Here is a 27,116-nt window from a genome sequence, read left to right as displayed (position 1 = left end):
CAGGTGCCATAAAAAGATATATTGCAGCCAGCACGTAGTGGGTTGACAGCAAGAGCGGCTCCAAATCTGGAGAAAAAAAGAAGATCGCGTTCTTCTTTGCTCGAGAGCCAGCCACGACTGACGCATCGTCCTAGTGCTAGCTACCTGGTGCTTTATTAAATCCCCCCAGTACTTGTGACTCATCGTGACAACTGGTGGAGGTGCTGGGTAGTCTCACGGATGCTACAGACCCCCCCAGGAAGCCGCGATACGAGTCCAGTGCCAGTCAATACTCCCGTGCATCGGACCAGCCGCCGAATCAGGGGATTGCCTCCGGAAGCCGACGATACTGCTCCCACCACGTCGACAAACATGACCAGCGCTTCGGTGCAAACCTCGGCGACCGGCACGGGAAGCACGACGTCGAACCGCTACACGTTGGAAAGCCCACGCGCACCGGCGACGTTCCATGGCTCGGAGCACGAAGACGTTGAGGACTGGTTGGCGGATTTCGAGCGCGTAGCCGCCTTGAATCAGTGGGACGACGCGGCGAAACTGGGTCGTGTCTACTTCTATCTCGAAGACGGGGCACGTACGTGGTATCAAAACCGAGAGGAACAGCTGACGACGTGGCCCGAATTCTCTCGTAGACTTCTGCAGACGTATGCCAGTGCTGATCGCCAAGAACGAGCTGAACGAGCTATTCTGGCCCGCGTCCAGCTGCCAAACGAAACTGTGACCACGTTCGTCGAAGACATGACGCGCCTCTTCCGACGGGCCGATTCAAGAATGACGGAGGACAAGAAGTTGCGTCACTTGATGCGTGGTGTCAAGGACCAGCTTTTTGCCGGCCTCGTGCGCAGCCCTCCGAAGACGGTCGCGGAATTCTTGTCCGAGGCCGTGACAATGGAAAAAATGCTGCAGCAGCGATCCAACCAATACAACAGGCAAGTCAATGGCATGTCTACTGCCGACATTTTCACCGCCACTAGAACCAACAACGACTATCTACGTGAACTCATCCGTGGTATAATACGTGAAGAGTTACAAAAGGCTGGTGTAACACCTCATCCTACAGTAAACTCTATTACAACTGTAATCAAGGATGAGCTGCACCAGGCCCTCCGGGACACCTTGCCTCATGATACAGCTGTGCCAGCTCCTGCTGAATACCGCCGTGAGACAACCTACGCAGAAGCTTTGAAACGCCCTGCTGCATCGCCGCCATTATTCGTCCATCCTGTTCCTGCTGTTTCACTACAGTCAGCGCAGCACATGCCGTACTACGAAGGCACGTACACGCCACCACCGTTGGCCTTTGTCCCTGGTGCTTCTGTCGCCCATCGTTCAGTGCAACCAATTCAGTACATCGACGATCGGCGCACGTCTCCTCGAAAGTCTGATGTTTGGCGCACACCTGATCGCCGGCCTCTGTGCTTTCACTGTGGAGAAGCTGATCACTTGTACCGCCAGTGCCCATATCGCCGTCTTGGGCTTCGCGGCTTCTCTGCGTACTCACCGCCACCTCGTTACGGCCAGAGACCGCGCGACATCGAAAACTACCTCTCCCAGCAGCATGCACCACCATCTGCCGGGCGCCAGTCGCGCTCGCCATCACCGAGGCGATTTTCATCAACGCCCCAGCGGTATTCTACCACACGGTCTCCCAGCCCCCGTCGGGAAAACTAGACCAAGCGACCTCTGGGGGCGGGGTCGCTGAACGTCGAAGCGCTGAAGACCTCCCATTGACGCAGAACTGTACAGAAACCGGTCCGACATCACATACTGCTGCAAAGGATGGCCGACTTTCACTCGACATAGCAGTGACAATTGATGGTTGTGCAGTTAATGCGTTATTGGACACCGGCGCAGACTATTCCATACTGAGCGGGAAACTGACAACGCAGCTGAAGAAAGTCATCACGCCGTGGCATAACTCGCAGATTCGGACAGCTGGTGGCCACGTCGTTACTCCACTGGGTGCCTGCACAACTAGAGTACAGATTCAAGGGTACACATTCGTAGCAAGCTGCCTTGTTCTACGCGAATGTTCCCGTGACGTCATTCTGGGAATTGACTTTCTACAAGAAAATGGAGCTATCATTGATCTGCAAGAGCGCCGCGTCACGTTCTCAGCCCAGCGAGCAATCAACGTGCAAGATGGTGGAAGGCGTGTCGACGTACTCCGTATTTCTGAACAGAGTGTGACGCTTCCTCCACGAACAAGTGTTCTAGTCGACGTAACATGCTGTGGTTTGGGCGATGGCGATGTGGTGGCTGAGACAAATTTAGAACACCTCCTGCAGCAAGGCATTTGTGTAGCTAGAAGTGTAGTACACCTTCGTGATGGTCGATCTGAATTGCTCGTAACCAACTTTAGCAACGAGCATCGACATCTTTTCCGTGGCACTTCGATAGCGTTTGCCCACGAAGTAGCAAACGTCACCAACTGTTTCACGTCCGAAATAGTGGATACCGCCGACACGTCAATGAGTAATATTGACATCAATCCTGATCTGCCCACCGTTAACCAGACTGCACTACGAGCGCTTTTGTTCGAGTTCAGGTCTTGCTTCGCAACTTGCTCAAAGATCCGCCAGACGTCCATCACTCAACACAGGATCATCACGTACGAAGACGCACGTCCGATACACCAGAACCCCTACCGCGTGTCGGCCAAAGAACGTGAAGCAATACGTACGCAAGTCACCGAGATGCTTGACGATGGCGTTATTGAACCATCGAACAGCCCGTGGTCATCTCCAGTCGTACTTGTCAAAAAGAAGGACGGGTCGCTACGCTTCTGCGTCGACTACCGAAAGCTTAACAACGTGACGAAAAAGGATGTGTATCCGCTGCCACGTATCGACGATTCGCTGGATAGACTTCGTCGTGCCCATTATTTCACTTCTCTCGATCTCAAAAGCGGGTATTGGCAAATCGAAGTAGATCAGCGAGACCGTGAGAAAACAGCCTTTGTGACTCCAGACGGCCTATACCAATTTCGAGTGCTCCCTTTTGGCTTGTGTTCAGCACCGGCAACTTTCCAGCGAATGATGGACACTGTCCTCACAGGGCTCAAGTGGCAGACTTGTCTTGTCTACCTTGATGATGTGGTGGTCTTCTCTACCACGTTTGAGCAGCACCTTCACCGCCTGCGCAGCGTGCTGGAGGCTATCCGATCGGCGGACCTCACACTAAAGCCACAGAAGTGCCACTTCGGCTATAAAGAACTAAAATTTCTTGGTCATGTAGTTAGCGCCGAAGGAATCCGCCCCGATCCGGACAAGCTTGCCGCTGTTGCCGAATTACCAGCTCCTGTCGATAAGAAAGCCGTCCGGCGCTTCCTTGGTTTGTGCGCCTACTATCGCCGATTCATTCATGGCTTTTCACAGATAGCAGAACCTCTGACTCGTCTCACAAGGGACGACACGCCGTTTGTCTGGGAAAACGAGCAACAAGCAGCTTTTGATGAGCTGCGACAGCGCATGCAATCAGCGCCCGTTCTCGCTCATTTCGACGATGATGCTGACACGGAGGTCCATACCGACGCTAGTAACATTGGGCTCGGTGCAGTGCTCGTTCAGCGTCAAGAGGACATCGAAAGAGTGATAGCCTACGCCAGCCGCTCTCTATCCCGTGCCGAGGCGAATTATTCCACTACGGAGAAAGAGTGCCTCGCAGTCGTGTGGGCAATCACCAAGTTCCGCCCGTACCTTTATGGTCGTCCCTTCAAGATAGTGACGGACCATCACGCGCTCTGTTGGTTGGCAAGCCTGCGTGACCCTTCAGGTCGGCTAGCACGGTGGAGTTTGCGGCTGCAGGAATTTGATGTCACCATCGTCCATAAGTCCGGCCGTAAGCATGAGGACGCTGACACACTGTCACGCGCACCCCTTCATGTCGTCAGTCAGGAAGCAGAGGAAGACGAAGGCTTTCTGGGCGCTGTTAGTGCATCAGACTTGAGCAAACGACAGCGAGATGATGCAGAGATTCGTCCAATCATTGATAATTTAGAGGGCCAGGGCGCAATTATACCACGTCATTTATCCCGCTCGTTGACGTCGTTCTGCCTACGAGACGGTGTGCTGTACAAGAAGAATGCTCGTTCGAACAATCGTGCTTACCTCCTGGTGGTTCCTCGAGACATGCGAGACGACGTCCTCTTCGCTTGCCATGACGAACCCACATCCGGTCATCTGGGCTACTCAAGGACACTTGCCAGAGTGAGTGAGAGGTACTATTGGCCAGGACTTTCAGCAAGCGTAAAGAAGTACGTAAAGAGCTGTCGGGAATGTCAGCGCCGAAAGCAACCATCTGTTAAGCCAGCTGGTTTGCTTCAGCCCATTGAAGCACCCTGCACGCCGTTCGACCAAGTCGGCATGGACATTCTCGGGCCATTTCCTATGTCTGCGGACAACAACAAATGGGTGATCGTCGCGACCGACTATTTGACACGCTACGCTGAAACCCAGGCGATCCCACGAGCCACGGCTTCTGAGGTAGCACAATTTTTCATGCGCCACATCGTGTTACGACACGGTGCTCCTTCCAGTGTAATAACGGACAGAGGGACGGCATTCACGGCGCAGCTTACGGACAAAGTTTTCAAACTGAGCAACACCAGACACCGAAGGACAACTGCGTACCACCCGCAAACCAACGGACTTACTGAACGACTGAACAAGACCCTCGCAGACATGATCTCAATGTACATCGACGTACAGCACAAAACATGGGACCGGATCTTGCCTTACGTGACCTTCGCGTATAATACCGCCGTGCAAGAGACCACGCGATTCACGCCATTTCGGCTTCTCTACGGCCGCGAAGTGCAGACCATGCTAGACTCAATGCTACCGTGTCAGGACGAAGACGAGTTGGCAACAGACGCCGAAGAATTCGCAGAGCGTGCCGAGGAAGCCCGGCAGCTCGCGCGACTGCACATCGGCCAGCAACAGCAGGCAGACGCACGACGCTATAATACCCGCCACAGAGAAGTGTTTTACAACCCCGGAGATCAAGTTTGGGTGTGGACGCCCGTCCGCCGCCGTGGCCTTAGTGAAAAGTTGCTGAGCCGGTACTTTGGCCCATATAAAGTGTTACGCCGCGTCAGTGACGTGAACTACGAAGTGGTTCCGGACTCAACACCCCATGCACGGAGCAGGACACGGCTGAGGCCGGACGTCGTTCATGTGTTGCGCATGAAGCCATTTATTGCGCGTTGTTCGTAACTTTTCGTTTACCGTACAGCGTTCTTTGTGTTTTTTGTTTATTTTGTGAACTTACTTTCTCGTTCATTGACGTTTCCTATGTTGGCACGCTCTTCAATTTTTACTTTCACTTCATCCGAATTTCCATTTTTTTTTCACGTGCCTATGTAGTAGCATCGCGGTGCTCCTATGTACTTCCCTTTCCTCTTTTTGGTACTTGTTTTTTTTTTCTTTTCGGAAGGGGGGATAATGCAGCCAGCACGTAGTGGGTTGACAGCAAGAGCGGCTCCAAATCTGGAGAAAAAAAGAAGATCGCGTTCTTCTTTGCTCGAGAGCCAGCCACGACTGACGCATCGTCCTAGTGCTAGCTACCTGGTGCTTTATTAAATCCCCCCAGTACTTGTGACTCATCGTGACAATATTCATCGCAAGTCGCACCATCCCGCCTTCACGACAACGAAAAGAAAAAAAAAGCAAGAGGAGCACCATACAATCACAACCGTAGCAGATGGTTGTCAGTCACACTAAATAAATGTGTTTTAATGGATGATAACAGCACATTTTTTTATCTTCAAAGACCTCAATATAAAAGTTTATAAGCGCCTCAACCGCAATTATTCACGGCTGAATTATCGATTGACGGATAGCAATTATTATAATGAAAGATCAGTCATCCGAAGTAAACAGACACAATACTCAAAGCAGCGTTGTGTCATTCTTTTCCTACGTCGACATCGAGGTGCACCTTTCCTCGGCCTTTAAACTATGCGGGAAAGTACCCGCAAGTACTTAAGGGACACGGTGGCTAATTGACCGAAGTGCGCCGGATACAAGATCGCCAGCGGCACAAATGGAATATTCAAAACAGGCCTCCCCTCTCCACATTCCACAGTGGAGAGAATCAACCTTCAACGACACTGTGCCGTTAATGGCATGCGCAAACGTGTGCGCGTGCGTGCACACGCACACACAGTCAGCTACCACCCACGAAACACGCCCACCCACGAATAGAGAGGCTGGTATATGTGAGCTTTCGAAACACTCCTCGAGATACCATAAACGGCTTGCACTGAAAATACGCCCCAGATACGGAAGGCTCGCGATAATCGGGTCGAGGAGGAAGCCCGCGGCGAGGCGTTCGCGCCGAGGATCATCGCACGCCGCGAATCATAGCACGCCGCACTCGGCGGTTCCCAGATGTGTGCCTACGTACAGCGGGCGCGCACATCGCCACCTCCGGGCATCATCTCCGTTTACGCATTTATGGAAAGCCTCCTCCAGCGGCGCCATAGAGTACAACGCTCAAGTCAGACTGCGCGGCGGCGTAGTGGGAGCCGGGAGACGATCATTGAGAATGCTAATGCGCCGAACCGAATGAATTTCATGCGAGGATGGTGAGCGCTCATAGAAAGCGCAAAAGGACACCAACGAGTTAGAGAAAGAGAATGCACGCTCGACGCTATAGGCAGTCCTTGTTTTTCCCTCTTGCTCCCGACCACACTTTCGCGAGCTACTTTTTTTTTTTTTTCGTGGAAAGGTGGGCGGGCATTACGCAGTTTCGGCGGCGGCTGCGGGTTTAACGAGAGAATTACGCGTGCGTGACGGATTAAAAACTAAATAAAAAAAATAAACCCGCACTCCCAGAGCACGGCTCCCCGAAGGCAGCCTTTCAGCGATTACCGATTCAAAGGGAGGTGTTGAGGACTGCGCGGGTTTTCAGCGCTCTCCGAGGCGTCAACTCTAATAGGAGCTTCATGCTCAGGTAATGCACAGAGGGCCTCTGTGTGCTAATCACCCACACTTAGACTAGGCTAACTGAAGGAAGTGTACTTCAAAATTGGACGCCGATGAAAAAAATGAATAAGAGACGTTTCTGATGGCACGCGAAAGTTTTCTCCGCGGTATCCGTTCACGCTCACAATTTGCAAGTGTTCCTAGGGAGAGAAAGAAGTCTTGAGCCCGTGTTCACAAACACATCTTACGCCTGAAATTTTCGCAGGAGAATGGTTCAGCCAATCACGATGTTGACCTTATCATTAGAGATGCCGGTTGACAAATAAGAAGGCACAGTTAAGAAGGAGAAATTTAGTGGATTGACCCCCAGGTTTTTTAAGCGCGCCTATTAAATCTCGATTCCGGCCAATATTTGTGGTTTCGCTCGCACCTGGGCTCGCAGTGGTGTTACAAATCTAAAACGAGCCTCTACACTTACTGTGTAGACCGGAGAAACGTAGCAGGTGGTGTGTTATGAATGAATGAATGAATGAATGAATGAATGAATGAACTTTATTTAAAGTTCGGCAGTTTTCGCCGGGCGAGGTGGAGGAAGAGGGGATCAACCCACGTCCGTTCCCACCTTCCATCGGTTATGATGGGGCAAATACCTGTTCCAGAACTGCGAGAAGACGATATGGTCTACGGTCCTATTGCATTCTGCAACTTTACGGTCTGAGTTCGTCGAATCCATCTTAACAGATTAGAAGCCAAGGCATTCCGCTGGTAAGGTCGAGGGCGCGGGTTCAATTCCCGGCGATGACGGCCGCATTTTGATGTGGGCGAATCGCAAGAGTACGCGTGCAAGCTTGGACTTGGAGCACGTTAAAAAAACACTATGTATACGTGGCAGGAATTATCCCCGACTCTTTCACTACGGCGTGTCTACTGATAACACCATGGTCCTGGAAAGTGAAACCTCGAAATTCAATGAATTGGAAATCACGATACATAGTTCATTAATGCATTTATGTAGACAATCGAAGGATGATAACACACATACGGTGCGAAGACAGGGCCCAAGGAACTTGACAGATAACTCGTTAAGACATTTAACTGGGCCTGTATAAAAAGAGAATTGGACTATCTATGCAAGCAAAATCACGCGTGTTCGGGCGGCAAAGATAGGCAGGCGGCAGTGAAATTACTTTTGAAAATACTTTGCCTGTGACGTAACACCTGTGTGCGCTGTGAAATGCTATATATTAAGATTTTATGTCAATTAAAAATCAGCTGAAGTCTGGCGGTCGTGCTGCATCTTTGACTTCCCTAGTGCTTTCACGAAATAGAAACTGTGCTCGAACATAAGGGACAACACCGTCTTTTGAAGTCTCGGGATTAAAGGACAAAAAAAAAAGATTTGTAGAAGCCAGGAATGTTCCCTATGATTGTCTGCAGCGGGAAAGCCGGGAGTGTTGCGAAAGTGACGACAGTTGCTCGCGCAACGTGTGGGAATGCCCAACCGCTGGTGCCGTTCGAATCTGTCTTCACGTTTCATCGCTAAAATAAGCGTCACCGCTGAACCGACGCCCCGCTCCAACGTCACCGGTTGACACAGCGTAGCACTGTGACTAGTGACAAAAAATGTCAGTTTCACCACAAGGGCGAGGCAATGAATGCGATAGCAACAACTTGGAATGTATCGCTGAGAACGGCAAGCAGATCGAAACGTGCAGCGCGCTGCCCACGCACGAATGACGCACGAAAACCACACACGCGGGACGAGAACGAACTAACAACGTTTACCGCTCGACACTTAACGCGCTGTTAAAACAAAGACGACTGACGAAACGTAATCACAAGTACAGATGAGTGCAAACTAGCAAGTGTACCAGTTGATATACTTCACTATATATGAAAAGCTCGCTCTATTCGCAAACGGGGTCTGTGCAGCGAGCGAAGTGATATTTGCGGGCAAGGCAACTAACTAAATCGTTCCAGTGAAAGCCGAAGGCACATGATTATCCCCACCAAATGATAAGCACGTGCGCAAAGCATCTACCCCCCCCCCCCCCGCTTCCTATTAGCGGGCAAAGTACGCGTGGGAGATAAGCGCGCGTCTGCGCATCGACGCGCGCTTATCTCCCTTGCATCGACGAGCTGGGCGCCGAGCGCGGGCCGATTTTTTTTTTTTAAGATTTCATATATATATGTATACATATACGGTGAACGACGGCAAAGGCGGCGGAACTGAGACAGTATTGCGATTCACCTGCGTGAATTCAATTTTCCCTCACACGATCACTCGGCAACTATGCGTGGAAAAGTTATCGTGCAGGAACACCGCGGTTCACAACTCACGAAATTGTATGGTGTTGAAAAGGTATATAGACAGTTGTAAACATCTTCAACTTATCGTATCAACTACTACTTGATTTATAGTCTGACCGAATGGAATAATTTCGACATACAAATAATAATCTGCGAAGTAAGGTGAATCCTCGAAGCAGGCTTCTCCTTTAAGTGAGAACCACTGCGGAGAGATAAGTTTTTCGAAGCACTTTGTCGCGAAAATGATTACCGATTGCGTTTTTTTTTTAATGTAAGTAAAACACATGTTTTGCGAGCGACGCAACGAATGATTGATAGACTGCAGTTCTTAAAAACACAAAAAACAGTCCCACAAACACAATTCAGCTAATACATAGAAAAAAAAAACGCGGGTGACGCACAGCGTTAACTCAAATGATCAATACTATCGTAAGAACAGATTTGCTGATTGGATTCGTGAGTGATAATGAAATAACTGGGACAACATGACAGACTCTCTACTGACGAGTGACAAAAGTTCAACGCTGTTTTCATTATTTTATTCACTCACTCACTCGTTTATTCATTACGATTGCACGTATGCCCTGACATATAGAGCAAGAGTATAAATAATTGGACACGAAGTATCGACTGTGCTTTTTCCGTGCAGAAACCTGCAACTCTCTTCCGTCGAAATACGGCCGCCTGTGCCGGAAATCTAACCCACAATCTCGTGCTTAAAACCAGAGTCGCTTAAGTGAGCGAGCCGCTGAGTATGGTGGCTTGCGCAAGCATGCTGACTCATCAGCCAGTCTAAGACGACGCCTTCGTAGAAGGCAGGCCCGTAGTCAGGCTTCTTTTTTTTAAGGGGGGGGGGGGGGGGTGCACCTATTCAGGGCCATGAGAAACACTTATTTTTATTGTTTTTCTTCGGTAAAACACCCCCTCCATCCGATTTTCAGGGAAGGAATACACATGGGAATACACACGATTTTCAGGGTGCCAATACACATGGCACACTGCTTTCTGCGATCGAACTTAGCTGGAAGTGAGCGCTTGTTTCGTTTACGTTCTTGTTCTTCGCGTACCGCGCGTGCTCGTTGTTCTAGTTATGTCTAAACAGGAAATGTGCCTCCGTGAGCAATCCCCCTTCGCGGCAGGCTTCGGAAAGCACCCCATACAGCTCACGCTTCCCATCGACCAACGACGGAAACATGCATTCGCTCTTCGGGGACACCACAGGGTGGGGAAGTGTTTGTGACATGCGCTATGGCATCTGGGAATCCAGCGCGGCGGTCGTCAAGTGGTTAAGAGCGTCTGGTTCCAAAGGCACGGTGAAGCAAAGGGGTGTAGCTGGCTCGAGGCAGTGCAATATAAAATTGGCTGCTCGACAGCACTGAAAATCGAAGCCAGGTTCAACTTTCAGTGCTGCCGAGCACCCACTGATCATTAATCATTTTTCTTATAATGGGGATAGAGGTATGCAGACTACGTGCTCGATGATATCAGTACTCCTTCCGTTTTTATCCTCCTTAACTCTTCTCACTATCTTTCCTCCCCTTCCTTTGTGTTGTGTGGTGTAACGGCGCAGTTGTTTGAGCTAACCGTAACTTGTGCGGCCTATCAGAAAACGTAATATTGTAAGTAAATTTAACGCAACTTGGAAGTCCTTTGACCCGAAACACTCACAAACACCCTTACACTCAAGAGACATACACAACGCTCATCGGTGAGCTCCCTGTGTGTATGTGTTTCTTGAGTGGAAGAGTGTGTGCCGGTGTTTACAATATGACGAGTTACCAACTATGCCAACATTCAGAAAACGGGTGTGTAAAACTGCGCGGCCTATCAAAAAACTATCATCATCACAAACAGGTACGAGCCACAAAAAAAATGAATGAACGCTCACCACGTGGTCCACTAAAAAGGAATAAAACAATAGTTACCCGTGTAATCCCACAAAGTCAAAACAAAGTAATCCTATTTCCCTAGCCTGGACAAGCTTAAGCTATTGACTTACATTAACCGCCGGCTTCTTGAACAATCCCCCTTAGTGGGTGAGAGCCACAACAAAGGATCAAGCAAGCAAGCAAACCACCATAATGTTCGTTCCTGTCTGATTCATGGAAAAAAGAACCACCGGATGTTACTTTTGAGAAGGGCCGTACCTAGAAATATTTTTTTCTGGTGGGGGGAGGGGGTGACATTTATTATTTCGGGGAGGGCACACCCTTAAAATGGTCATTTTCCGCTTTCTGTTATGGTGAAAAAAATTCCGTGGGGCAGGGGGGGGGGGGGGGGCCTGTGTGCTACCCCTCGGCCACGCCCCTGCATAGAGAATGGCGCGCGAGTGGTTCAAAAGTTCAATTTTCGCCTGTTTACACTGGGCAGGTCGTGCCACCCGCGAGGCCCAGTTGAACAAAGCATGTCTGCCATCTCGGAGGCCATGGCAGAAAATTGTTCAATGGCCGTTTTGATGCTGTGACTCTCGCTACTTTCCTTCTGCTCCTACTACAGTGTCGGCGGCCGCGCATTAAAGCCGGGCAACGTTGTGCACTGCAACAATGACGTGAGACGTTCCGCTTGAGGCGGGTAATTTGAAGGGCGCTAACCCAATGCGGACCACTAAAACGTGATTTTATTTCAAAATAAACACTTCCTTGGCACAAAAGTAACACTATACGAGGTTTCTAGACCGCTTTTTCAACAATCAACGTCGACTTGATAGTTACCTCTAGTGTCCCTTTAATTCAGCGCCAATTTTGCTTCATCGTGAGTTGGTGCGAATCGCAGAAATGTCCGCAATTTGCCCCCACAACGCGAGAGAATGCACTCAGGTGTTCGCATGCATTCACACCTCAACAAAATTTTACCTCCCTCGCCTGCTTTTCCATTAGATTGTCACGCGACAACGTTAAAAAGCTTATTTCGCAGAAATCCCGGAGTTAGTGTCGTCGTCTTTGTGTGTGAGAGATAAAGCAGCGTTGGCCATGAGCGAACATTCGAGGTAGATGCAATAATCAAAGGAAACGAAGGATATTTGCACTTTTGGTTTCCATGCGACATAGTTTAGGTCTCGACGGAGAAGTGAAGACTGGTTAGCGACTCGTGAGGCAATAGTGAGGCAATAGTATGTGCGTGTGTGCGGGGGGGGGGGGGGGCGTGTGGATATAGCTATCGTGTTAAACTCCTAAGCCCCCCCTTGCACACAGACAATTTATTTCACCCGAGTTCTGAAGCAACAACAACGCCTCACGACTGCTCCTTATGTGACCATGCTTGAGCACAGGCCAACGCGAGCCTACAATAAAAATATCTTGAATTTTACGTGTCAAACCCATGATACGATTATGAGCTATGCCGCAGACACACGGCAATTTCGACCACCCGTGGTTTTTTAAGGTGAACCTACACACAAGTACACGGGCTTCTAGCATTTCGCCTACACCGAAACTCGCCCGACGTAGCAGGGATTCGATCTCGCGACCTTCTGGCCGACGGTACAGCAGCACACGAGCCTACAGTATTATCTGGGGCTTAACGTTCCCACGACATAGTTACAAGGCCCGCCTCGTTAGTGACAGGCTCTGAAAATTTCGACCATCTGACGCTCTTTAGCGTGCAATAATATCGCGAAGCGTACGGGCCACTTGCATTTCAACTCAACGGAAACTGCACCCGAGACAGAACCAGGATTTCCGGGTCAAATACCAATCACTAACCCCAGCACCTCCGTGGCAGACAACGCGATGCTTCGAGAATAGGGCTACATACGGCGGGTTTCTAACGCAAATGTTGTAGCCGGGCCAATTTACAACGTCCTGTCTTCAGAACAGCTCATGTGTGTATGCACTTTTTGAAGAAAAGGCTGCAGCGAAAAACACCGCAAAAACAGGCAAGCTAGGGTCCCTAGAAAGGTGCTGTGTAAGGATTGATTTTGTGGTTAAAGTTCAATCAGAACCTTCATTACAAGCAAAAATTTTTGTAGCTTTTTTTTTCTTTTGTTGGTGTTTTTCCTTTGCACTGACAGTATCTCCTTGTAGCAATCTGCTGAACGTGCGCGCAACCACCGGCTACACAGCGCGGTTGTCGTGTGGCTATTTCGAGATACGATATCCAGCTGACTAATAGTTTATCAGAGTCATTATAGTGACGGTCATGCTCATGTGCTTTTGTGCCGTGTATATATCTCCCCAAGTTTCTTGAATAAACGATGTAGTTCCGACTAAGCGCTAGTCCCGCGTTCCTCGTCTACCCTTGCGTTGTTTCGCGATACAATTCTTTCTTGAAGAAGTCACGAGCCAGCTATAGCCCCAAAAAACGTTTCTCCAAGACGTAAACTCCGTCACACCATGTTCCTTTCATTTATGATTCGAAACTCTAACATATTCCGTATCCCGTTGTTCTCCCATGATACGCGTTTTTTCCTGTATCAGTCGGTATCGTGGAGTATCTGAAGGATATCTGGGCACAATTTTAACCACGCTTCGTGGACCCAGCGGCTCGTCATGACACCACCAAGCAAGGGGGCCAGAAACGCTCAATATATGTGACGTTACAAAAGGTGCCAGAAAGAGTTAACCGTGATCTAAGAGCTCAAAATCGGAAACAGTTCACAGAAGTCGCACATAAAGCGAGGCCAAAATTGAACTTTCGAAAGGAACAATCCAGCGAGCTAAATATCGCCTCCCCGAGCATTGATTGAGGCGAAAATTGTACAAAAGTACTAACCGCACAAACACGCACACCTGTGCAGAGAGAAACGCGGCACCCTAAGGGAAGCCGACTCCTGACAGGGCGGCTTCACCGCACGATAATTTTTCCGGCGGCGGCGGGAAGGGAGAAAAGGCTTCGCCGCAAGGCGCGCAGCGCTGCAGGGAAGCACAAAAAAAAAAAAACGCGACAGGAGGCCCGATTGCGGCTGCCGCGCCGCGAGGTCATGGGGTCAGGTGAGTTAGGTGCGTCCGCCGAGCCGAAAATAAAGGAGCCTGAATTGCTTTCGGCTCCCATCACCAACCTGCGCCGCCCGAGGCCATGAAGAGGGTCTCGAGACGTCGGAAGAGGAGGGGGGAAAGAGAGGCATCGGACCTAAACGCAAGTGAAAAGAATCGCACACACATACAACACAGACGAGAGAAAGGGAGGAACGGGGCAGGAGGGGAGAAAAACCTCCATGGTCGCTAGCGGCGGGTGACTTGCCTTCAACTATCGATCGAAGCTTCGAACGTGTTGTGTTACCCCGATTCCAGCGGCGGTAGCAGCAAGCAGCACTTGACGACGACGGTCCGATGATGCGTCGCCGGCAAGGCCTTTCTTTTGGTATCCCCCGACGCAGGGACGACGGCGTACACGCTTCGCAGACGAAGACGACGCGACGGTACACCGAGAGGCGCAAACACCACCCCTTTTCCTTCACGTTCTACGCACGCACCCCCGTGTAGAATCGAGGAGGCCACCGTAGTTCCCGCACCCGACGTCGAAATAAGCGCACTGTTTCTTTCTCCGCACGGCCTTGCTAACACAAGACACCGCAGCAGCTTCAGCTCTGTTTTGGCCGGCGCCGACAGAAAATCGGTGCGGAAATGAGGCAGCGGCTCGGCGGAGCGCCGCTTGGAAACACCACCACCAAACGCGTCGACCGAAGCCGCACACGCGCTGCTGACAGGCGCGTTGAAAGACTCGCGCTACCACCGCCAGGGCGGCGTTAGGATAAGGTGCTCCGTAAGGTGGCGCCCCTCGGCGTACGCGGGCGGTACTGGGCGCGAACTGCGGTTCAAACCCTGGAGCGCGCAGGTTCTGAATGAGTCTGCCGTTAATGTATATACCACTGCTACGGCTTCACGCGAAACCAGATAATCACGTTTAATTCAGATAATTCATTCAGTACATCAAATGGGTGATAATGGAACGTATGACAACAGCGATGCCGCGGGTCGAAAGTAAAAAGCTTGACGAAAGCCTTCACACACTTTACACAGCAACAGCAGCGTGCAATCATTAGTCTTTATACAACATACGTTTTTATACAACAAAAAACGAATGTTCAGAAAAATCAATGGTACAAAGGATACATTGCCTGAACGATTCAAGAGAGAACATTACTGAGGGACTGCTCTCACACGTTCAACCTCTCATTCCTACAGGTCTAAGGCACCGCTTGTCTTCTCCACAGAGTTATATATTACACCTTACGTCTTGAGCAGGTAATAACCGCAGAGCCTAACCACGATATTGAAGTAACTACAAGATTAAGAATGGGGTGGAGCACATTCGGCAAGCACTCTCAAATTATGACAGGCAGATTGCCATTATCCCTTAAGAGGAAGGTATATAACAGCTGTATCTTGCCGGTACTTAGCTACGGAGCAGAAACCTGGAGACTCACAAAGAGGGTTCAGCTTAAATTGAGGACGACGCAGCGAGCAATGGAAAGAAAAATGGTAGGTGTAACCTTAAGAGACAAGAAAAGGGCAGAGTGGATTAGGAAACAAACGGGGGTTAAGGATATCGTAGCTGAAATCAAGATGAGGAAATGGACATGGGCCGGGCATGTAGCGCGTAGATAGGATAACCGCTGGTCATTAAGGGTAACTAACTGGATTCCCAGAGAAGGAAAGCGGGTTAGGGGGAGACAGAAGGTTAGGTGGGCAGATGAGATTAAGAAGTTTGCGGGTATAAATTGGCAGCAGCAAGCACAGGACCGGGTTAACTGGCGGAACATGGGAGAGGCCTTTGTCCTGCAGTGGACGTAGTCAGGCTGATGATGATGATGATGACGTCTTGAGCTGATGGAGTAAAACACGAGTGGAGGGGGAGGGGGGGGAGGTGCCCAAACTGGCATGCGACAGCCAACGTCGATCTCAAGCTGTTGCCATTCTGCCCCAGCCAGCCACAGGAAAAGCACACTAGCCGCCTTCAAATCATACGAACACTGTGTCTCCGTACACGAGGAGGTCACAAGAAAGGTAAACTAAATATAGCTGTACGCCTTCGATGAAGCCATGTGTTTCTTCGCCTATAACACGTACCCTGAACCCACTGAGAGCGCCGAGGTGGTGTCTGTGCCCAGCTGCTGAACCAAAGGTTGCGGATTCAGTCCTTGCCACGGCAGTCGCATTTCGAAGGAGGCGCGAAATGGTAAGGGCGCATGTACTGAACACCAAGTGGTGGAAACTGTCAATGCCCTCACCTACGGCATCACTAACAATCTTAACGTGCAAATAAAACCCCCAAAATTGTTATTATAATTACGCCCACTCACTCCACATACCATAACCTTCACACACTCGGCTATTTCGTTTCTTCTATTTGCTTCTGCATTCCATATATCACTGTCCAATCATCCTCACAATTTACTGCCTGCGAGGTATCTGCAAACAGCAATTACAAAGGCACGATGAGGGAGGGCATGGATGCCGAATTACCTCCCTCTCCCGTTGGCTCCCCTATCGAAAAATCTCTCGGCGACCGAGCAGCCCAGGACCATTTGTCCGAGCAGCCACTGACCTACTTTCGGACTCAATCGGTTTCTTTTTCGGAGCTCAGCGCATTGATCTTCAACGGACGTTCTACAGTGCGCCGACGTAAATAGCTAAAGAATGTAAACATAATTACCGCACTAAGGTTGGGTGAAGGCAATGTTGGGTTTTTGGAAATGGACAGCCGACATCACGGCTAACACTACACGGTCGTCATTAAGCCAACGTCTAACAGTACTTGCTAAGATTACAAATGTGTGACAAGAAAAAAATCACGGATTGTCAAGATTTGCCGACATGTAGACACGACTAGGCGACGTAGTACCAGTACTTGTTAACACTGGCAGTCATCGAGGAAGGTGCGCCCTTTTAAGGTGGAAGGGACCCTAACACCGTCTTATTCGCTTGCATGATTGATTGATATTGATTGATTGCTGTGTATAAGGGCGGACGGTCGGATGGATAGATGGAAAAAACAAAATTTATATCTTACCAAAGAACACGTAGTTTGCTGTTCACACGCCCCTATTGCGCATATATTTCAAACTTATTAACAATATTATTCAACAACTTTCCAGACCCTGTAAAACGTTTTACAAGCACCATGAACAGAATCCCAAGTAGAATTTTTTTTGCCATAACGTTTGAAAAAAAAATGGACATCTTTACTACATTAAAAATAGAAAATAACAAAATTAGAAATATACAATCTCAATCCAATTGATGTTCCTAACATGCGCATATTATCGACATTAGCGAAGCTGCTTGGCCAACAATTTATTAGCTAGGAAATTTTCCCCAGTTCTACCTTTATACATATTTCTAGTCTTCGCCAAACTGCACGACGTCACTACCAAAGTGATGACGTACAACACTCCCGTTTTTTTAAATCCTTTTTCTTCTAAGTACAAACCTACCTACCGATTGAGCCAATCATCAATGACTGCATTAATTATTGTCTCTTTCATGTCGACATTACATCATTGAATTTATTTCGAAAGCCAGTAGTCATGATTGTTCTCTTAATTTCATTTATAGCCTTGATATGGATTCATTTGGTTACGAAGTAGATTCGAGCTACTATGGCCGCCCTCTAAGCCAGTAAGTAATCCACCACGCACAGCCAATATATTTGCGTTCGAAAAAAAAAAAGAGCGATAAAGAAACGCTGCGTGGGAGCACACCACTGAAAGTCATTAGTGCGATCAACAGCGTTAATAACAACTTCTTTTAAGGTGAATACCATCATCGAACGCGAAATGTGACCGTTGGCGTCAGGGACGAATTATGCAAAAAAAAAAAAAAACATCACGTCATGACGGCACCGCATGGCGTCAAAGGTCGCCAAAATCTGTGCGACAACTAGGGCGTCATCACGACGTCGCCGTAACACAACATCGCAATACGACGTCGTCACAACGCATCGTATATATCTAAAGCTTGGTCAAAAGTCGTCCGATCAAGGAGGCAAAGCAAAACCAGGTGAGGTATCTCCGATCTCGGAGGCAATGTAAAACCTGGTTAGATACAGAAAGCTTTCGAAGGGTGACGGTAGCAGCATAAATACGTCCGCCGAGAGGAACAAGCAGATGGCCTTCGCATTCGGGTCGTCTTAAGCAAATGTATAAGGGAGGCTGTGAGGTTCTGACTCATGCGCAGCATTTTTTTTTCGTTTCACAACTGTGGCAGTTCGAAGGCAGAGCTTATTTCCTTAGCCACTGATTACACTGACATATACTAACTAAGCATGATCAGTAGCTTGACTTCGTGCATCACGAGTACGAGAGAAAGAGCGAAGGTAAGAGATGTGAAAAGAAAGTAGCACAAGTGCCGGAGTCTAGTCAGTTGTCAGGAGAAAAATTGAGAAAAAAGTTGGACAGGGGACAGAAGAACTGCAGCATGCAGAGGCGGCGATAAGCAGGAGACACGGAGGAGGTTCTGCCCCCCCCCCCCCTTGCCACTCTTACCCGCACACTCTTTGCTCCAGCGAAGAGCAAATATAGTCAAAACAGATCACATAAGCGTCTCAATGCCCCCCACCCCCCGATCGCAGTAAAAAAAAAAAAAAACTGGCATCGCCCCTGACCTACAGGTAAGCAAATGAGAGGAACGGCAGGCCACGGCGCGAAGAAGGCAGGGTAAACACAGGAGCAGGAAGCCCTCACTGCGTGCCAATACTTGGATATTTGGCTCCGTTCACGACGCGGCGTCGAATTCCGCGGCGAGTCGTAGCACCGAAGTGGGTCGAGCGCACTCAATTTGAGCGTATTGCCTTCTAAAACGTGGAGTTTGCCAGATGAACGACTATTTGCCATGGAAAACCAGGTCGCTTAGTCAATATTAGACGAGATTTGTTGAAAAATTCAAAGGTTAATTGTCACGGGGGAAAAAAACAAAACTATTTCAAGCCTTTTCAATTGCCTTGAAGATGTTTTCTTTATTATTATTATTATTATTATTATTATTATTATTATTATTTAGAAAAATTCGTATATTTAGAAAAACTGCCCGTTTTGCTGTATTATTCGTCAAAACACGATATGGCAAAGCTACTAGAAAGGTCTATGTCCCTACTGTTTTTTAATGACATCCCCGACAGTGTTTTTTCGGCAACGACTAAACGCAGTCTACGAAAGAGCCTAAGGTCTCTTTAATGCTGCATCAGTTATCACATTATTATTTTTTTCCTAGTTTCTTGCATTCTGGGTATAATCTGTCTAAAACTTTTCAATGCTTGTCTTCACATTTCTGCTGTTCAGGTAGTATTGCTTCCGCTAATTTGATTCTCGATTGTTATTGTGTTTATATGTAGCGTAAAAGAGTTACATGTATTCTTTTTTTGATTGTTTACATGAAAAGCTTTTCAGTATATATGTCATCTCTCATCTGCCGATGTGCCGGGCCAAGTCCTCCGAGCCACTGTCTGGCTTTGACAGGCCTGTTATTTGTTTTGTACAACTGAAGATGACAACAAAGATTATTATTATTATTATTATTATTATTATTATTATTATTATTATTATTATTATTATTATTATTATTATTATTATTATTATTATTATTATTATTATTATTATTCGAGTTATTTGAGGATTTCAAAAAGCGAGGACGGCTAACAACAGCCGCTAAGCTACCAGGTCGCGTCAATTCGTTATTGCAGATCATATGGGCTGACCTTTAGTGCACCTAGATAATCCCAGGAGGTCAAAATTAATTAGTGGAGACGCCTGCCTCATAATGATTATCGTGATTTTAGAACTGCTCGCAAAAACGGTCACTCTGCAATGCACTAGACCAACTGCACAACCAGACTCTTTCGGAAGAAAGAATCCTGCGCTGCCGACAGCAGAAGAAGGCTGTGAAGGCGCTCCTGCGCTTCTTGCGTTCAACCGGCCTCTCAAAACGACTGAGATCAGAACGCCCTGCATGTGTATTTTTTTCCCTAATTTATTTTATAGCGATCTCTATCTTTTTTTCAGACCCTTATTTCCCCACCCCTGTACAGGGTAGCAAACCGGTCATTTTAGGTTAACCTCCTTTTGTCTTTCATTTATTTCTCTAGAACGTGAAACATCGCAGTTTATCTGTTCGTGCATTTAACTTTAGTGCAACCAAGAATTCCGCCTCAATTCCAACTAACCAAATTACAACCTGAGACTAAAAAAAAAAAATCAACGTGACCGCACGATGACCTTATCGTGCAAGTGAGCGGTGACGTGATGTTGACGTCACTTCGTGACGCACGTCATGTCCGAACGTCACGCACGTGTTATAGACGTCGAATCGGTGTGAACGCCGATATAATCATTCATGATGAGACAAGCGCAAAAAATACACACACTCAGAGAGGACACAAACAAGCGCTTCAAGGCCGATATAATCGCCCCACCGAGACATGAATGGCTTTATTAAGGAGACTCATGTGTGTGTGATTTTTTTAAATGTTCAATTCTTTTCTCTTGACAGGTTCCGTAACACCCGCTAATCGCAACTAATCGCCGCTCGATCCTTATGCTAATAAGCCGCCGGCTAACCGAAGTCTCTGACGTCATTACCTTCGGAACTGAGAAAAACCAGACCTGCTATCTTCGATACTGTACCCACTTCGTTATTTCTCATTATCCGAAAATGCGGCTGCGTATATGTGACGTAACGTAACACTGCAAGTGAGCACCACGCTAAGTGTGGCGTCCTTAGCGTATATTTCGTGACGTAACAAACACACTGTACCGCCCGTGAATACACTAAGGACCCACAAATAAATAATAAATATAGTGAAGCTGCAGTGGACAGAAATATATGCGACGGATTGAGAAAGTGGGGAGGGGGGGAAGGGATTGGCGCGAGCGTATGTGACGCAACGAATGTGACGCAATCGTTGTGAGTGACGGCACTCGCAGCGTGGTGAAACACACTGGACGACGAGACCGTTTTACTGGCGAGCTTCGCAGGGAAAGAACGGCGGCGAGAAAAGAAAAGCAGTAAAAAAATAAATCATGACGCGGCCCCAAAAACTGATTATGCAACTCTCGTCTAGCCGGACCGGCGAATAGACAGGACGCCCCCCCCCCCCCCCCTCCCAAGAATAGAAATAAACATAATACGGACGAACGAAAAAAAAAAAAGTTAGGAGAGCGCTTTAGCACGCGATCTTTACAAGCTTACTTTGTGTGTGTGTGTTCTCTGTCGGATGAAAGCTTCTCCCAAAGATATCCAATTTATTTTGTGCCCCGCGGTCTGCTTCAATTCTACGTAAGCGAATTTCTTCATTTCATATCATTCCACGTGCCTGAGCATCTACCGTAATCGGCGGCGTTTCCCATCCCTTGGCTCCATCTGAACATCGGTTATCTGTTCTTCCGATAAGGAGACCTCATCGACGGCCCGTTTGTCTTTCTAAATAATTGACGTCGACTATACAATATCCCCTAAACACGTTTTCTTTTTTTTTTGTATCTTGTAATCCACTCTCTTTTCTTCATATATCTATAAATGCGACGCATATCATGGAAAACCGAAGACATGAATTCAGGAGCTGTTCTCCTACCGGATAAATACGGACAAGGGAACCTTAGAGTATACGAATGCCTCAGCCCGGCCAATGTCTTATCTCTGAAAGACGTTTAATTTTTAGAGGCAGCCATGATAGGATCTATAGTTGCTCGGCATTGCAAATGCTTCTGGGCCGTGATGTGTTGAACTCGTACGTAACGTATACGCTTTCGGGCATTTCTTTTACCAGCGAAACTGTTTAAGCTAGCTGTAATTTCTGCGACCTATGAGAAAACTATCCCCATCATAAACGGGTGTGTGGCACGAAAATTCGGTAAATCCCACACCACATGGTCCACTAAAGACGAATAGTTACCCCATCAAAATGGTCGCCAGTTAGAAGTTACTTATACCAGATTGCGCTGTGCAGTTCCGCAACTATATTATTGCGTAAACAAAGATGGACTCGAGGCGCCCTAGTTAATTGGGCATTTTTTGCAACGAAATTGAAACAATTGATCATTTTTTTATTCTGTCATCGTTATTCTTGACAAATAAAAAAAAGACTTTTAGACGCCCCATTTGCAGCAATTAAAAATAGTACTAAATGTTACAGCACTTTGATCACTTGGCGGCACTTCGTTAGGTTACTGCCACAGGGATGCATGCTCTACTGTGTTTGACTACATCAAGGAAACAAAAAAGATTACCGTGTTAGTCGATCCTTATTTCTCTGTTTTTTTTTTTCAGATTCTTAGCTTATAATTGGTAGTTATTTCTATCAGGAAACAGAGACGGTTTGACCGCTTGCACAGCAAGCGTTTTGCACAGCAAGCGTTTTTATTCATTCGCAGTTTTGTCTCTAAATTTTCTGACTGGTTTTATTTTCATTATAATCATTACTTCAATTAACCTGCCACCCTGTATTTGGCCCATTTCCCTTTGTGGGTGAGCGCCATTCATTAGAGGTCATCATCATCATCATCATCATCATCATCATCATCATCAAATGGCTTCGAAGAGACGACGACGAGCCGAACACCCCGAGTACTTACTAGGCTATCGGTAATCTTTCTGTTATACCTCCATTATTCCAAATCTGAACAGTAATTTTTAAAACCGCTCGATTCTTGGCTAATCACCCACAGTGGGGATGCGCCACCAACAATAGGTGAACAACAACAACTACTTAGTTACGAACACAATGGGGGACGAGACGCGGAACGTCGACTGCGAGAACACCCCCGAGGCGACGGAAAGCCAACGACGACCGTGTCGTGTCGACGACTGCGTTTGCTTTGACTCGGACCCTCCGTGCGCGAAGAAAACAGCGTGGGAATAACCTATAGCATTTGAAAACTTCAACTTGCGCGGCAAGTCGAGTTTTCCCAAGTGCGAACCAATTAGTCTGCAAAGAAGTATTAGCGCCTATAGCATCAAAAGCCGATAGCAACGAGGTCGAAGCAACCGATAAAGAAAAACATAAAAAACGGATTAGTCCTCAGAAACGTCAAGTTTCACTGTTTCAAGCCTGGCGCCCCTTCGTTCAAGCTTCACCTAAATTTATTGCTTTGTCCAATATACATCCGCAAGTGTCTGGCCCAGAAATAAATCAGTCTTTAGTATACGCATCATCTGCTATGAGTCTATTTACTTGCTTCGTCTTACGTCAGCTCTCGAAAGCGCAAGCAGCCCCAAAAGTCGAAACAAATACCCCCCCCCCCCCTCCTATTCGCCTTAAAGGCGGCGAAAAAAGCACAGCGCTGCAATCTTTCTTTCTTTTTTTCCCCCTTTGTCGTTCAATTAAGTCCCTATACGTGAAAACTCGGAAGTGCGCGAACCGGGAAACAAACAAACAAACAAGAAGAGATAAATAACAGAGGGTAGTAGAAGGTGAGGATACAGAGAAAACCAACCCTCGACCGAGAAGAGCTGCTCCGAGGGCCAGAGGGAGGCCGCTAATTAAATAACGCGTCGAAAGCAGAGCTCGCCTGTGCACGCGCGGCGGTCCTGTAGACGGAAGGAGACGGTGTTTACCGAAAAGATATCGCGCCCAAGGGCTCCGTGAATGAGGAGGCCCACCGCGACCGCGCAATATTGTCTCCCTTTCCCGAAGCTTATACAGTGCACTTCGCCACGACCCCCTCTCTACTCACTATACTTTTTTGTTTGAAAAAGACAATGCTCCCATCCACGTGCCCCAAAGTCGAGGGATGTCTATATAAACGCCACTAATGTGGCGGGCCAGAGCAGATTTATTTCCGCCCGCGGCGGATTGACGCGGTGACCAGTCCCTGTCTTGCCCGATATGGACAACTCTTGTTAGGGCGTCGTCCTGTATCCGGCTGCGCGATGCCGGTAAAATTGCGCACAGGAAGCGAGCGGGTTATCTTTTTTTGTTCTTTTTTTCTGGGCACGACCCTCATGTAACCAAACGCGGCGTATCTATATATCTCTGCAGATGAGAAGTTCATCAGGCAAGTCGCCGTCCAAGCACTCCTAGGAGATGGTTAACGTGCGGTGCTGAAACGCGCGGCCTCCGTCGTTTATCGCTGGTTTAATCCCGACCGTTAATTAAAGCACCTTAAAATGGGCCCTGCAACATTTTTTGAGCATGGTCAGAAAACGTTGCCGATTGGTAGTAGAGGCTCCCGAAAACACGCGAGCCAAATTTTATAGCATAGCACACGGCCTGGAATTCACAATAAATGATCGAAGTCAGCTGGAAATCGCTTTCTCTTCCGTCCGACAAATGACGGAAGACGCTCAAAAATCACTCGTGGCATGCCCATCTATCAGCCATTGGTCGATTTGAACATGGCGCGCTCGGTCGTTTCAGAGATCGCCGCGAGAGGCCGTCACGTGTGCACGCGTGATCGCACTGAAGCAGCCGCGTATTCGAAGAAAAAAAGAAAAAAAGTGCTCAAGGTCACGAGGCGCGCGTGACGTTTTTTCATTGCCCCTCCTATCCCTCCCTGCTTAGCTTCCAGTGCTTTCGTCGGGACGAGAGAAGAGAGAATGCGATCGCAGCGTGTGACAAGTCTTTGCAACTCCGCTGGTACTGGACGGATTATTAAAATTTTTGCGGCGTTGAATTAGTGAGGCAACAAGTTCTTTCAATGAATTATTTCCATGGTTACCTAAAGAAGTGTTTTAGCACCCCTTCAAATTATTACAGCTAAAGTGGTTGCTTTGGGGTGTCGGTACAACATATTAGAAGGAAACCACGTGAAAAACGAGAAACCAGACAAAGAGAGACACCAACAGAGCGCCGACTTAGAAAAAAAGTTTATTCTTCAAACCACGCATACCTATGCGGTGGAACGAAAAAGGAAGAAACAAAAGTGATAGTCTAAGATAAACGAAATATGATCATTAAAAAATTTGTTGCAAGTCAGCGCTCTGTTAGTGTTTTTTTTTGTCTGATTTCTCATTTTTCACGCTGTTTCCTTCCAACACTTCAATTATTGGCGAGGTCTGCAAAGAAATCTTGATTTAGGTTTGATGCCCGCGTTTTCTTTTCTTCCGATTTTTAGTACACCAGTGGTGGGCAGGAAGCTTACCCAATTATTGTGGAATATATGTGCCCTTGGAGTTTTTACGTGCATAGGACGGATAAATTTAGGTATCGCGTTTACCCACGCCCAGCTTGGCCGTAACCAAGGATGAAAGTAAAGGACTGAAGAAGAAATTTTAGTATGTAGAACCGTGGGATAGTGTGCGAAGCTCTTGATAAAGTTGGGCAGACACATAGTAGTACATGTGCTATAATTTATTACACTGCTACGTGAGCGAATAGCCACGGCTACTGGCAGGTGGTCGACAGTTTACCGTCACTTAAACATTAGCCAATCGTGTCGTAATCCGAGTAAATATGCCGAGTTTCGCAGAGACCACACAGTTCTCGTTAAGTATACTGAATGTGTACATTTTGTCTTCATCAAAATTTCGCTGAATATCTTGTATGTCCTGTATTGCGCCACTCTGGCCTTGGTACACTTAAGTTCCAGAAATGCTTTCTTTGATTAATTATAACACCCGAGACCACCTGTTACAAGAGAATGCTACACATTAAAGAAAAAAATCCAAGCGCATTCGATGTAAAACGATAGCATTCTCAACATAAAAAGTCCATGAAGAATCGTTCATAAGAAACCTGTTTTCTCTTAATGGACTGCCTAAAAGGCCATGGAAAGTACGCTTTCCGGTATAGTCACATTTTTGAACTGCTGCGAAGCTCCTTAAATATTATGCGAGACACGTCACGTATCATCAGCGTCAAATGAAACACGAACAGCGGCAAGTGTTCGCGATGGTATAGTGCGCGCCATCCACTTATCAGCACGGACAGTCACGCATGTATGCGCACAGCTGCCGACCAAGATGCGCGCGTCTGTCGATGGCGATAACTGTACGGCGCGCACTATAGCATCGCGAAGGCTCGCCGCTGTTCGGGTTTCATTTGACGCTGATAATGCGTTGAGTAACTCGGTACACTGCGATATGTTGCGAAAAGTTGGGAACGTCCGAGCTGACAGACGACTTACGGGCACTGTAAAAAAAAAATCAAAGTTTTAGCGCGCATTGTCAGGGTTCAACGCATGATGAAGAACGTACGAGTTTCGCTACTAATGAAGAGCTTGCTTCTCCTACAGCCCGCTCGTCCCGCAAAGATATTCCGCACGCTGCATACCAGAGAGGGTCAGGGAACAAAGGGTGTTAATCAAAATCAAATAACTAAAAATTAGTTGATTAAACGTGATACAAAAGATGAATGAATCAATTAATACAATTTATTTAAAGTCCAGCAGTTTTCACCGGACGAGGTAGGGGAAGAGGGGCTTAACCCCTGTCCACATGCCTACATAATGTTTGGACCAGCAGCCTACGTGGCTAGTAGCTGGTCCAATAAAGAAAATACATACATGTTAGTAACGGAAATTATTGGTCATGCAAATAAGTGGTTTTATACATATGGAAGTTTCAGCGACGACAGAGTACGTATAGAAAGTAGATTACAATTCACTAGACAAAAAAAAAAGCGATTGCAAAAAGGGTTGAAGTTTGACATAGTTTTTATTTCTAGGGGCACAGTGGTTCAGGTTACTCTCCGAAGTATTCTAAGATTCGCTAAGCGCATCTTATTCGAAATTAATAAGAAAGAAATGGGCATGTGGCAGGAAGGCAATTAACTCTGGTCGTTAAGAGTGGCTGACTGGAAACAGAAATGAACGTAGGCAGACGAAGTTTGTGGATTTTCATGTGACAGCAGCAAAAACGTGACCGCGTTGATTGCTGGAACATCGGAGAGGCCTGCGCCCTGCAGCTGGGGCAGCCAGGCTAGGGCCCAGGCCTGGCTGGGTGATGATATAGACGACCGCAGCAGTATTACCCTTCCAAGCTTGCTTCACCTTACTGAACACTTTCGTGA

At 47.7% G+C, this 27,116-nt stretch overlaps 1 protein-coding gene across 3 annotated transcripts in view; it reads right to left on the bottom strand.

The window, feature by feature from the left end:
• Window positions 1-27,116, bottom strand: part of Rab3 (RAS oncogene family member Rab3) — a 107,346-nt gene that overhangs the window by 18,353 nt on the left and 61,877 nt on the right. The window contains exon 1 of one of the 3 annotated variants that reach the window (XM_075875868.1): window positions 14,415-14,657. The exons of the other annotated variants lie outside the window; for them this stretch is intronic. The gene's annotated coding sequence lies outside the window, so the exon portion shown is untranslated. Of the gene's footprint in view, window positions 1-14,414; window positions 14,658-27,116 lie in introns of those variants that run through there. 3 annotated transcript variants of the gene reach the window in all.

This window comes from Rhipicephalus microplus, chromosome 10 (assembly GCF_043290135.1).
Source record: "Rhipicephalus microplus isolate Deutch F79 chromosome 10, USDA_Rmic, whole genome shotgun sequence".
Lineage (NCBI taxonomy): Eukaryota > Metazoa > Arthropoda > Arachnida > Ixodida > Ixodidae > Rhipicephalus > Rhipicephalus microplus.
The sequence above is the reverse complement of the archived record's forward strand: the minus strand, read 5'-3'. Positions and strand labels throughout refer to the sequence as shown.